This window comes from Geotrypetes seraphini, chromosome 1, assembly GCF_902459505.1.
Source record: "Geotrypetes seraphini chromosome 1, aGeoSer1.1, whole genome shotgun sequence".
NCBI lineage: Eukaryota > Metazoa > Chordata > Amphibia > Gymnophiona > Dermophiidae > Geotrypetes > Geotrypetes seraphini.
In genome coordinates, this window is record NC_047084.1 from 106,789,872 (window position 1) to 106,802,457 (window position 12,586).

The following is a 12,586-nucleotide window of genomic DNA, read 5'->3' on the forward strand; positions in this document are numbered from 1 at the left end:
TATAGATGTGGATGCACTATGTGAAGAAAGATATCAATATTGGGCTGACTATGCTGGACAATCTGGTCTATGTGTGGCCAATATCTTTTGAACACTGCTACATCTGGGAAATGCTGGTCATGCTGTGCGAGAGAAGAGATGAGAAATACTGGATGGAGGAGGGAGAGACAGGTGTGATTCTGGATGGTAAAGGGATGGAGAGAGAAGAGCAATGCTGGATGATTGGGGAACAGAAAGGGATGATGCAGGGGAAGAGAGGGACAGAGGCTGGAAATGGAGTTGAAAGAAAGAAGATGGTGGACAGAAGCAGAGGGTAGGAGAATGGAAGAGAGGAGAAGAGAGGGGAAATGCACATAAATGACAGGAAATGGAAGAGGATGCTGCCCATGGAGGAGGGAAAAGGAAGAGCTGGATAGATTTCAGAAGGAGGCAGAAAAATAGAAGAAAGTTGGATGTGAAGGATGGATATTGGGCAGGAATGAAGAAGAAAGGGGGAGAAAAAAGAAACGATGAATGGACAGGATGCCCTGGAACCAGAGTTCAGAGCACAGAGAAGGAAGCAGCACCAGAAACAGGAAACAAAATGAGTAGAAAAATTGCAACATAAAAATAGGAATTATTTTATTTTCAGTTTAGTCATTGAAACATGTTCTGAGAATTTACTTCTGCTGTCTATATTTTACACTGTATGAGAGGAAATGTGAGGGGGCACACTTTATGCGATTGATCACGCAATTAACATTTTTAAGCGACGTATAGCCCTAATGCAGACTTCTTGCTACCTTTCTCGGTGCTTAGCCTGCCACTGCGCTGAATTACGTTTTAGCTCCTCTGGAAGATCATACAGATCAAATGATTAAAAAATGTTTTTTTGGTTCTTTGGAAATTCTGCACAATTGAAAAATATTTTAATCTGACCTCCTTTAGGTTACTGATTCAGTCTTCAATACTATCAACTTTGGATTATTGTAACATTATTTATCTAGGGACATCTAAAAAAAATCATTAATAGACTGAGATTAATACAAAACGCAGCCGTCCGTTTGATTTTTGATCTAAAGAAATATGATCATATTGGCCGGTACTATCAACAACTCCATTGGCTACCTACCGTATGAAGCCAGAGTGTTGTTTAAGTTTGGTTGTATCTCCTTTAAAGCATTGTTTGGCTTGGCTCCTATTTATCTCATCTCCTATTTAGAAATATTTAAGTCCCATAAGAATACTTGAAAAAATTACTCGTTTGCATTTCCGACACTAAAGGCCTGTCGTTATAAGAGATTCTTAGGAAAAAAACATTAGCCTATCAAGCAGGATAAATGAATTCTTGGTGGAACACGCTGTTGCCACAAACCCAGTCATATTATTCTTTCAGAAAGTTGCTGAAAACTTATTTATTTGATAAATTTGTTACTCGATAGATATTGTGAAATTCTATGTAACTGAATGACTTGTACTCGAATATTATAGTTGTACCATAAGATGCGTGTTTGCTGTGTGTACAGTCCACTTGATGTAAACCGCCTAGAACTGGGATAGGCAGCTGTATCAGTATACAGCTGCCAATCAGATCAGGGCAGCTTCTCTAGCAAGAATTACTTTCTGCAGCAAAGTTTGCGCTTGTAACAGTTTGGTAGCACACAAGTAAAATGCTAAAATGTATGCAAAACACTGCTTTTATGCAGCTCCATGTGGAGATTCGCGAAACCTGTTTTCACAGGTTTAGCGATGATCGCTGCTACCCACCTGATTCACTAAAAGGCCCACCGCGTATTTTCCGATCCGATCCAACCCATGCAAATGAGTAAAACCCCCATGCAAAATAGCCAAGCGATTGGTTCACAAACATTTGCTTGGCTATTTTGCATTGGGTTTTACGATCTTAAAACCCGACTGCTGTGTTACCGACAGGTCTGCCGTTTTTTTGACAGGTCTGCCTGTATTTTTTATTTTTTTTTCAATGGCACAGATATTTTGCGTGTAATCCACATGCAAAATACCTGCACCGTAAAAAAAAAAGAATAAAAAAACAGGCAGACCTGTCAAAAAACTGCCTCCCCGGCTCGCGGCAACCAACAAATGGCAGGAGGGATGTCCACTCCCTCCTGCCACCCGACGCTCCATCCACCGCACTGAAAAACATGGCAAGAGGGAGTGGAGGTGGGTTAGATGTTCTCTCAGGGTTTCTGCAGCTGGCATTGTGCATGTTGCAGGTTTCCGAGTCTCGCTGCATTTTTGTCAAGCAGAAAACATGCTGGGGCTTTCTTCAGGGTATGCTCTGAAGTCTGCAGTGTGACTTTGGAAATAGTGGGTTCATTGACCTGATTGGGAACAGGGCAGTCCACCAATTTGAATTTTGGTAGGAAAATCAGTTTGTCCGAAAGATGTTCTCCTCAGCTACAGAAACCCTGAGAGAACATCTAACCCAGCTCCACGGGGAGAACATCTTTAAACCTACCAGAGAATTTTCCATTCTATGGACTTTCACAACAAAATTCAAATTTCTGACCAACTGACTGTCCCGCCAAAATTCAAATTGTTGGACTGCCCTGTTCCCAATCAGGTTAGGGAACCCACTATTTCCAAAGTCACACTGCAGACTTCAGAGCATACCCTGAAGAAAGCCACAGCATGGTGGCTGAAACGTTGGTTTCTACCTGACAAAGATGCAGAAAGACCCAGAAACCTGCACAAGTATCTTTCCAAAAGTTTGGAAAGAAAGTAGAGATTTGAAACAAGCTGAAAACTTCAAGGAAGTGAAGGATCAATGCGATTTTCAGGATCAGCCATATTACTGCCCTTTTCCAGAAGGATGGAAAATGGCCTGAAATAAGGCTTTGTTCCAACATCCATAAAGGCTCTGTTCCGACATTCAAAGCAAGTTTAAAAGCCTTTTATCTTTAGTAATAAACCAACAGGAGCAATATAGGAAAAAACATGGCAAGACTTTCAGGAACAAAAACAATACCAGAGTCAACCTGGAATCCAGGAACTCAGGAAATAGACCTGAATCTTGGAGTGTAAGAAAAAGAATTCACAGCAAGGCATCAAGAAACAGGAAACAATGATCCAGCAAGGAACAAGCCCGGGAATACCCCAGGCCTTCTGGGCTGGCCCCTGTAGAGCTATTCAAAACAAAGAACACAGAGTAGACAGCACACAAGATATAATACGGCTAGTAGCATTCTGGCTGACTGCATTCCCAAACACCAAACAGCTTCCCGTGTTCATAGGGTGTCACAGGAAACTTTAAGGAGCTGCTGTACTAGGTGTGCTCAAAATCCAATCCCTGTATTAACATACCAATGCTACACAGTGCCGGGAGTGTGTGGAATTCCTTGCCGGTGGAAATAAAAGGCGCATCCAGTATACTTCAGGAAATTGGTTAAAACTATGCTATCCTGTATAATAAAACCTTAAGCGCGCATGCGCACTTAGGAGGCCATGATCCCTGCTGCCGTGATATGTGCTTCCGTGGCCGTGTTCCATTCGCAGCGTGTGTGGTTTCAACAGCGGTGTGTCTCCTGCGAGTGCTGCAAGATGGGCTATCAGAAGAGGGAGTTAGTTTTTGATGAGCTGTAAGAATTACACAATGTGCTACTGCTCCACAGGGAAGTTGAGGGGAAGAGGGAAAGAGGGCTGCTTTGGGGGGAGGGGTATGCTGGGGGGAAGACAGCAATCTGGGTTTGCTCTGGGGGGGAACAGAAGGGGGCCATGGAGAGGCAGGCATGGCGCAACAGATAGACACAGGTAGGCAGGGGGCCAGGGAGAGAGACAGACAGACAGCAGCCAAGGAGAGAGAGAGAGAAAGAAATAAAGACAGACAGACAGGGGGCCAGGGAGAAACAAAGAAAGACAGACAGCGGCCAAGGAGAGAGAGAAAGACAGACAGACAGGGGGTCAGGGAGAGACAGAAACAGAAAGAATGACAGACAGGGAGCCACAGGAGAGACAGACAGACGGACAGACACAGCCAGCAGCAAAAGAGAGAAAGACAAAGAAAAAAACCAGACAGAGAGCGGCCAAGGAGAGAGAGAGAAAGACAGACAGGGGGCCAGGAAGAGACAGAAACAGAAAGAATGACAGACAGACAGGGGGCCACAGAGACAGACAGACAGCGGCAAAAGAGAGAGAGACAAAGAAAGAAAAAGACAGACAGCGGCCAAGGAGAGAGAGAGAGAGAAAGAAAGACAGGGGGCCAAGGAGAGACAGAAACAGAAAGAATGACAGAGACAGAGACAGACAGCAGCAAGAGAGAGACAAAGAAAAAAAACCCCAGACAGCGGCCAAGGATAGAGAGAAAGAAAAAAACCCCAAACAGGCAGACAAGACAGCGGCCAAGGGGAGAGAGAGAAAGAAAAAAACCCCAGACAGCTCACACGGTAAGTTTTCATTAAATGTTGTGATCTGTTAAGTCTATACATCTATTCTAGCACCCGTTAATCTAACGGGCTTAAACACTAGTTTAAGAAATATTTCCCTTGCATGGCAGAGTTGCTTTTACCTGGTTTTATGTTACAGTTCTTATTGTTTTCCCACTGTGAACTTATTTTTTATGGCATCTTGTTGGTGCTGTTTGGTTATTATGTATGTTTTTACTGTAACTCGCTCAGAATTGTAGGATGATTGAGCATAATACATTTTTAAATAAATAGCACCCTGATGTTCAGCAAAATGATATTCTATACTCAAGAAAGAATCTTCCATAAGCAGTCTCCCTAGGAGGCAAGAACCCAACACATTATAACAAGGTTAATAAAAGGCAACAAGCCTCGACTCGCCTAGCGGCACCTACATGTAGAAAAGACAGGATTGTAGTTTCCATGGTTTGGGTCACCTCTGCTCATGTCGACACCCCGTCTCCCCCTCTCAAAATAAATGGACAACTTGTTTTTTTCTGTTACATAGAGCATTATGGACCCCTGTTCGGGTACAAAAATTGGATAGCTCTAAGTCTAATAAATGTTGGCACTGTCATCTCGAAGCAGGGACTTTAGATCATTTATTGTTCTATTGTCCATTTATTATGAATTTTTGGAAATCAATTTGGGACCAAATTAATTGTTTATTAGATAACCCAGTGGCATTATCATATGATACTGTGCTGTTTGGTATGGCAATGAGAGCAAAAAGTCAGATTTCTACAAATAACAACAAATTATTACTTATAATGACTGGGGTTGCCATTCAACGAATTACATATAATTGGAAAAATTGGAGTAGATTAAATTATAATTTCTGGTGGAATTCCTTATGTCATGTTTATAAAATGGAAAGATTTATTGCAATACAGTTCGGTTTTTCAGGAAATTTCAGGATGTGTGGGGGGCCATTTACAAAGTATTGTACCGATTAGATGACATTTTATTTTATTTTTCCCTTAAATTTACAAGTTTGATCGTGAGGGGGGAAGGGGAGGGTAAATTTATTGTTACATGTTGTATAAAGTATTGATTATATGATAAGAAAGGGTGGGAAGGGTGTGCGATAAGAGCATATTATTTGTATCATTGATGATTATTAAGTGTTATATTATTAAGTGCGACAAGGCGGTGGCTGCTGCCAGAAGGATGCTGGGCTGTATAAAGAGAGGCGTAGTCAGTAGAAGGAAAGAAGGTGTTGATGCCCCTGTACAGGTCATTGGTGAGGCCCACTCTGGAGTATTGTGTTCAGTTTTGGAGACCGTATCTGGCGAAAGAGTAAGAAGACTTGAGGCGGTCCAGAGGAGGGCGACGAAAATGATAGGAGGCTTGCGCCAGAAGACGTATGAGGAGAGACTGGAAGCCCTGAATATGTATACCCTAGAGGAAAGGAGAGACAGGGGAGATATGATTCAGACGTTCAAATACTTAAAGGGTATTAACGTAGAACAAAATCTTTTCCAGAGAAAGGAAAATGGTAAAACCAGAGGACATAATTTGAGGTTGAGGGGTGGTAGATTCAGGGGCAATGTTAGGAAATTCTACTTTACGGAGAGGGTGGTGGATGCCTGGAATGCGCTCCCGAGAGAGGTGGTGGAGAGTAACACTGTGACTGAGTTCAAAGAAGCGTGGGATGAACACAGAAGATTTAGAATCAGAAAATAATATTAAAGATTGAACTAGGCCAGTTACTGGGCAGACTTGTACGGTCTGTGTCTGTGTATGGCCGTTTGGTGGAGGATGGGCAGGGGAGGGCTTCAATGGCTGGGAGGGTGTAGATGGGCTGGAGTAAGTCTTAACAGAGATTTCGGCAGTTGGAACCCAAGCACAGTACCGGGTAAAGCTTTGGATTCTTGCCCAGAAATAGCTAAGAAGAAAAAATAAAAAAAATTTAAATTGAATCAGGTTGGGCAGACTGGATGGACCATCCGGGTCTTTATCTGCCGTCATCTACTATGTTACTATGTTACTATATTTATTGTTAATTTGTTTGGATATATTGTTACACTTATTGTAAATTTGAAAATGAATAAAGAATTAAAAAAAAAATAAAAAAATAAATGGACAAATCTGTAATGGCTTCTGTTGGCATATGGTCCTTCCCTTGTTCCAGTTCTCATGGATTTTCTGATTGTGGCAAGCAATGTCCATCTCTTCAGCCGCCTCCGCAGTGGTGCTCTCAGCTGTACAACCATCCAGTGTAGGAGCACCTTAAGCATTTCTGCTTCTCTAAATTTTTATGGCAAGGCCCAAAATTAGATTTTTTTCCCCCCTGCTGTGATCCTAGAGTCAGGAGAATCCCTGAAAATTGGGTTCCCTTCATTAATATTGGGCATCGACATTGATTCCTCACTTACTTTTAAGGATCAATTAAATTCTCTCGTAAGAAAGTGTTTTTTTCAGCCTTTGCACTTTGAGAAGAGTGAGAGCATTTTTCCATCAGCAACACTTTTCTGTCTTGGCTAAATCAATCATCTTGTCAAGGATGGATAAGGCTGGATTATTGCAATTCACTATGTCTGTGTCTTTCAAAGGTCAGTCTGCAGAGACTTCAGATGATACAAAATACAGCTTCTAAGCTTATTTTTGGTAAAAATAAATTTGACCATATAACTCCTTTGCTCAAGGAGTTACATTGGCTTCCTGTGCATCTTTAAATGCATTTACATTGCTTTTAAGATCCTATTTGGCATTTTCACCACTTTGGTTCCTTTAGATTGGAATGTGCATAGATCTTATGTTGCAAGACGTTCTCAAAAATTAAAACTTTTATTTCCTTCCCTCAGGGGTAATAATATATCTACCACGAGATTCAGTTACTCTTTCGTTTTCAAATTGACTGAGCTATGGAATAACTTACCGCTTGTACTAAGAAGTTTGGGATCCTTCTTTCACTTCTGGAAACCTCTGAATACTTTCTTATTTGCTAAACATTTTGAAAACTAGCCCCTTTTGTTAATTTAGATTTTCTGTTTTCTGTTCTTTTAAAGTATTATGTTATCATTTACTGTTAACCGAGTCGAGCTCCATTTGGTTAATGACCCGGTCTATAAAACTAAGTTTTAGTTTAGTTTCTCTAAGTTCAAAAATGTTCCTAATCATGAGAAGCTTAAGCAATAATCAGTCAACATCAAAAGCTCAAAGAGAGCAATCAAAAGGTGCCTTCAAATGGACTGTTAGGTGCCTATATGCACTAAGGCCCCAGTTCTAGAAATGGTGCCTAAAACATAGGCGTCAAGGAAAGTGGTGCTTAGCGTAAGTTAGGTAATGTTTATAGAATCATGCTTAGCGGCGCCTAAATCTTAAGTGCACCCTATTTATACCAGGGTTTTATTGGGTTAAATACCAGTGCCCAAGTCCAAAACAAGTGCCTACATGCCAAACACGTCCATGATTTGCCCCCTAACCATGCCTACTTTGTGGTAGGCACCATGGAATAGACGCCTTTCTGAAAGTGATAGGTGTCTTCTGAGTTAGGCGCCTACCACCCGATTAATTTTAATTTAAGCCAATTATGAGGTGCTAATTGCTTGTTATTGGTGCTGATTAAGTTTTTAAAATAATGAACCCCCCCCTCCCCACTAAGCTGCGGTAGAAGTTTCTACCACAGCCCGGCGTGCTAAATACTCCGATGCTCATAGAATTCTTATGAGTGTCAGAGCAGTGTCTGAGGAATTAGCGCTCTGGGCCACGGCTAAGTTAGGCTTCTAGACCGGCTAGGTGCACCAATCTAGGCACCTAACTTTAGGCATCATTTATAAAATCTGGACCTAGGTGTTTTTCTATAAGGTAGCACCTAAATGTCATAGCATATAACTACAAGGGGGTGTAGATAAAACATGGGTGGCCATGGGGGGTATCTCCCAGTTAGGTACATAGTTCATAAAATACTAAAACTACACATGCCACTTGGCACACGTAAACACTCCAACTTACGCCTACCATAAGAGGGCACACCTACACATGCCAATGCCAACCTTACAGTAGTATTCCATAATATGCTATTATAAAAACTGGCACTAGTCACACAGCATTGGGCCCCTTAAATTAAGGCACCAGTTTATAAAATTATCCTAAAAGTGATAAGAAGCGCAATGAAAGAAAATGACTACTAATGTTACAAAGTGCACAGCAACTGAAAGAGGTCCTTCTTTTAATCAGCCTTTCACAGAGGAGCATATTGGAATCATTCTGGATGCCGGAAAACTAGTGGGGCTAGACCACAAAGATCCAACCTTGAGTTTCCACACCTTGAAGGTAAGGAGAACTTGTTCATTTTGGAACACCATTAACATGTTACAGTAGAGGTCATTGAATCGATAAGGGCAAAAAGCACAACAGTAAGAGAGAAGAATGGACCAGAGAGAGAAGGACTGAGAAGATATCTGGATCAAGAAGAAAGCAGACAATGCAGGCAAGAGAGCTGGTTTTAAGAAAGGTTTGTACAAGTTCTTGGAGGAAAAGTCCATAGTCTGTTATTGAGAAAGACATGGAGGAAGCCACTGCTTGCCCTAGATCAATAGCATGGAATATTGCTACCCCTTGGGTTTTGGCCAGGTACTATGGACCTAGATTGGCCACCATGAGAACGGGCTACTGGGCTTGATGGACCATTGGTCTGACCCAGTAAGGCTATTCTTATGTTTTTAAAGGAGAGAATAATTCAAGAACAAAACCAGGATAAATATTCAGCTGAAAGTAGTGTGCATGTTTTTAGCTGCCTTTCCTTCTGTTAAAGGAATCAAAGCTCTAGGCAATATATGCCAATCTTTTGCTATTTCTTTTGCAAAAATTTTGAATGAACTTACTTCAGAAGTTAGAGTTCTCCCTTTCCTATTAACCTTTCGGAAAGCTTTGAAAACTTATCTGTTTCAGAAATTCCTAACTGATTCTTCTATTTTAAATTAGTGATTATAAATGATGAAGCTTGTAACTTAATACTCTTTCCATGTCGTACAATTATTTCTATAAACCGAGTCAAGCCCTATTGTAGGGATGAATCGGCATATGAAACCAAGGATGGGATTGGATTGGATTATTCCTGGATATTCAATGCAAGGACATGTCTGGGCACCATTATTTAATATCTGGGTTTATCCACTGACTCTCTCTTAGTTGGTTAAATGTGATATTCAGCACATGACTGCCTAAGCAAAACTGGATAAAATTTTCTGTAGTCCAATAAGGGGACAGACTTAAAGATACATAGTAACATAGTAGATGACGGCAGATAAAGACCCGAATGGTCCATCCAGTCTGCCCAACCTGATTCAATTTAAATTTTTTTAAAAAAATTTTTTTCTTCTTAACTATTTCTGGGCAAGAATCCAAAGCTTTACCCGGTACTGTGCTTGGGTTCCAACTGCCGAAATCTCTGTTAAGACTTACTCCAGCCCATCTACACCCTCCCAGCCATTGAAGCCCTCCCCAGCCCATCCTCCACCAAATGGCCATACACAGACACAGACCGTGCAAGTCTGCCCAGTACTGGCCTTAGTTCAATATTTAATATTATTTTCTAATTCTAAATCTTCTGTGTTCATCCCACACTTCTTTGAACTCAGTCACAGTTTTACTCTCCACCACCTCTCTCGGGAGATCTCAATATGTATACTTATGGAGGAAAGCGGGAGAGGGGAGATATGATAGAGACGTTTAAACACCTTCGTGGCAGAAATGCACATGAGGCAAATCTCTCATTTGAAAGGAAGCTCCAGAATGAGAGGCCATAGGATGAAGTTAAAAGGTGATAGGGACGCATAATCAAAAAAATAAAATGCCCCCAAAACCGCCTATATCGGCATGTGGACATCCTAATCACTGGGATGTCCAAGTGCCGATAATCAAAACCCTTTTGCCGGACATCTAGCAGAATATTTCTCCCGCTGTGTATCTAGAGTTCCAAGGGGTGTTCTGGGAGGCATGTTATAGGCGTGTTTTTGGGCTTGCTTAACTTGGATGTCTTGTGGTGATAAACCTTTTCCAAGACGTCCTGGATGGAACGTAGACGTTCAGCACTATACCTGTTTTAGAAGCATCTAAGTGTCACAAAGGTACCCAAACTGACCATATGACCACCAAATACATTAAGGTATGACCCCCACACTCTCCCACTGCTCACTGAACCCCTCCCACCCCCAAAAACGTAAATGAAAGAGTACATACCTGTCTCTAGAACAACAGCACTTGGTATGGGAAAGCCTAGTAGAGCATCATACAGGTGGTTTTAAGTAACCTGGTGAATGGGTTAGTGAACCATAGAGAAGAGGACCCAGGCTTATAAGCTACTCTAACCACTACATTTATGGTGGAAAGTGTGAGCCCACTAAAACTAACCAAAATACTACTCCACAGTCATATAGGTGCCACCTGCAGTCATGAGGGCTATTGGGATGGTAGATAGGTGGGTCTAGTAAGTTTTGGTGGGAGTTTTGGAGATGGTTTTGGCTATTGGGATGGTAGATAGGTGGATCTAGTAAGTTTTTTGGGGGGGCGTTTTGGAGATGGTTTTAGCTATTGGGATGGTAGATAGGTGGGTCTAGTAAGTTTTGGGAGAGTTTTGGAGATAGTTTTGGCTATTGGGTTGGTAGATAGGTGGGTCTAGTAAGGGTTTTTTTTTGGGGGGGGGGGAGTTTTGGAGAGCTCAGCATAAGGGGTATATGGTGAGATATACCTCTGGCACTCTTTAGGTGAAATTCAAAGCAGTGCCTTCTAAGGTGTCTCACTGTTATGTTGGCATGTCTGTGTAATCAGTCCATCATAATGTTGGTCCCTCCCATTTTTTCTGGACGCTGTGTACTGTTACTTAACCCCCCCCCCCCCTTTTACTAAGCCAAGGTATAGGTTTCTACCGTGGCCCGGAGTGCTAAATGCTCTGACACAGTGCTCTCTCTGAAGTCATTTCCTAGGTACAGGTCCCGGCGCACGCGAGCAGCAGGGGGAGGAGTGGGAAGGAGGGGGCAGAGAGGAGAAGGGGTGCCGGTGCCCCGAGCAAGATGGCGCCCGGAGTGGACTGCTCCCCCTGCATCCCCCAGCCTAAGTGAAAAGTAAATAGTTGTTATCAATTGCCTGGGCATTGTTCATTTGTTGGGTGCAAACGGTATTTTTTCTTTTTCTTTTTAAAGAAAATGTATTTTATGGTATTGCAATTTAGTTTTAATTTTAGAAATGTAATTTAGTTTTATACTCTGCAATTATGTATGTTTATTTTTATGGAAACCGCTTTGTTTAGAGGCGGTACATAAATTTTAAAAATAAATATACACCATAGACAAGTAAGGGCTCCTTTTATGAAGCTGCGTTAGCGGTTTAAGGTGCGTAATAGTGCGTGCTAAACCTCCGGCCGTGCTAGCCGCTACCGCCTCCTCTTGAGCAGGCGGTGTTTTTCGGCTAGCACGGGGCTAAGCGCGTGATTAAAAGTCGTGTGCGCTAAAGCCGCTAACGAGGCTTCGTAAAAGGAGCCCTAAGTCAAAATACCTAATGCCACTAAATCCCATACTCAAGTATTATACCAGTACAGCCATAGAACCTATTATCCCTTCCTTATTACTCCGTCCATAATTCTGCCCTCCTCAAACTGCTACAGTGTAGCATATACATTCTGTAATGCCTTATATTGTAAGTCTTAATATTAACATGCAAAATGTTGTGTAATTGTGGCACTGAGAGGCTCCCCAAAAAGAGGGTGAAAAAAGCCTCAGACCAGGTACACAGCAAGCCGAAGTTCCAAAACAGTCACCTTGAACCTGTTTAGGCTTTGCATGACTCAGAAATACTAGATTAGATTAGAAAATTAGACTGGGCGATGGAGCTAAATGCAGTCTGTATTATTAAGAAAGCTGAAAAAAGTAGGAAAGGTTTCAGAAAAGTTCATTCAGAGAAAGCAGATTCCTTGGCTGAAAATATTTTTATGCTTTTTGCAGTGTGGGCATATGCAAAGCTAGATAAAGATTTTTAAGCATGCGGTTATGTATGTTTAATATTTATTTATGCAATGAGGACATCTAGTGGCTGAATGTAGTACCACATTTACAAAACTACCACTGGGCCAGTCTTGCAGAACACGCTTGGATTCTCTTACCAGGCAAATTCAGTTTGCTCTCTTACAGGAAGTGGGAGCGGCTGGAGAAGACAGGTGGAGCTAAAAGGCAATAAGAAAGGGCTGG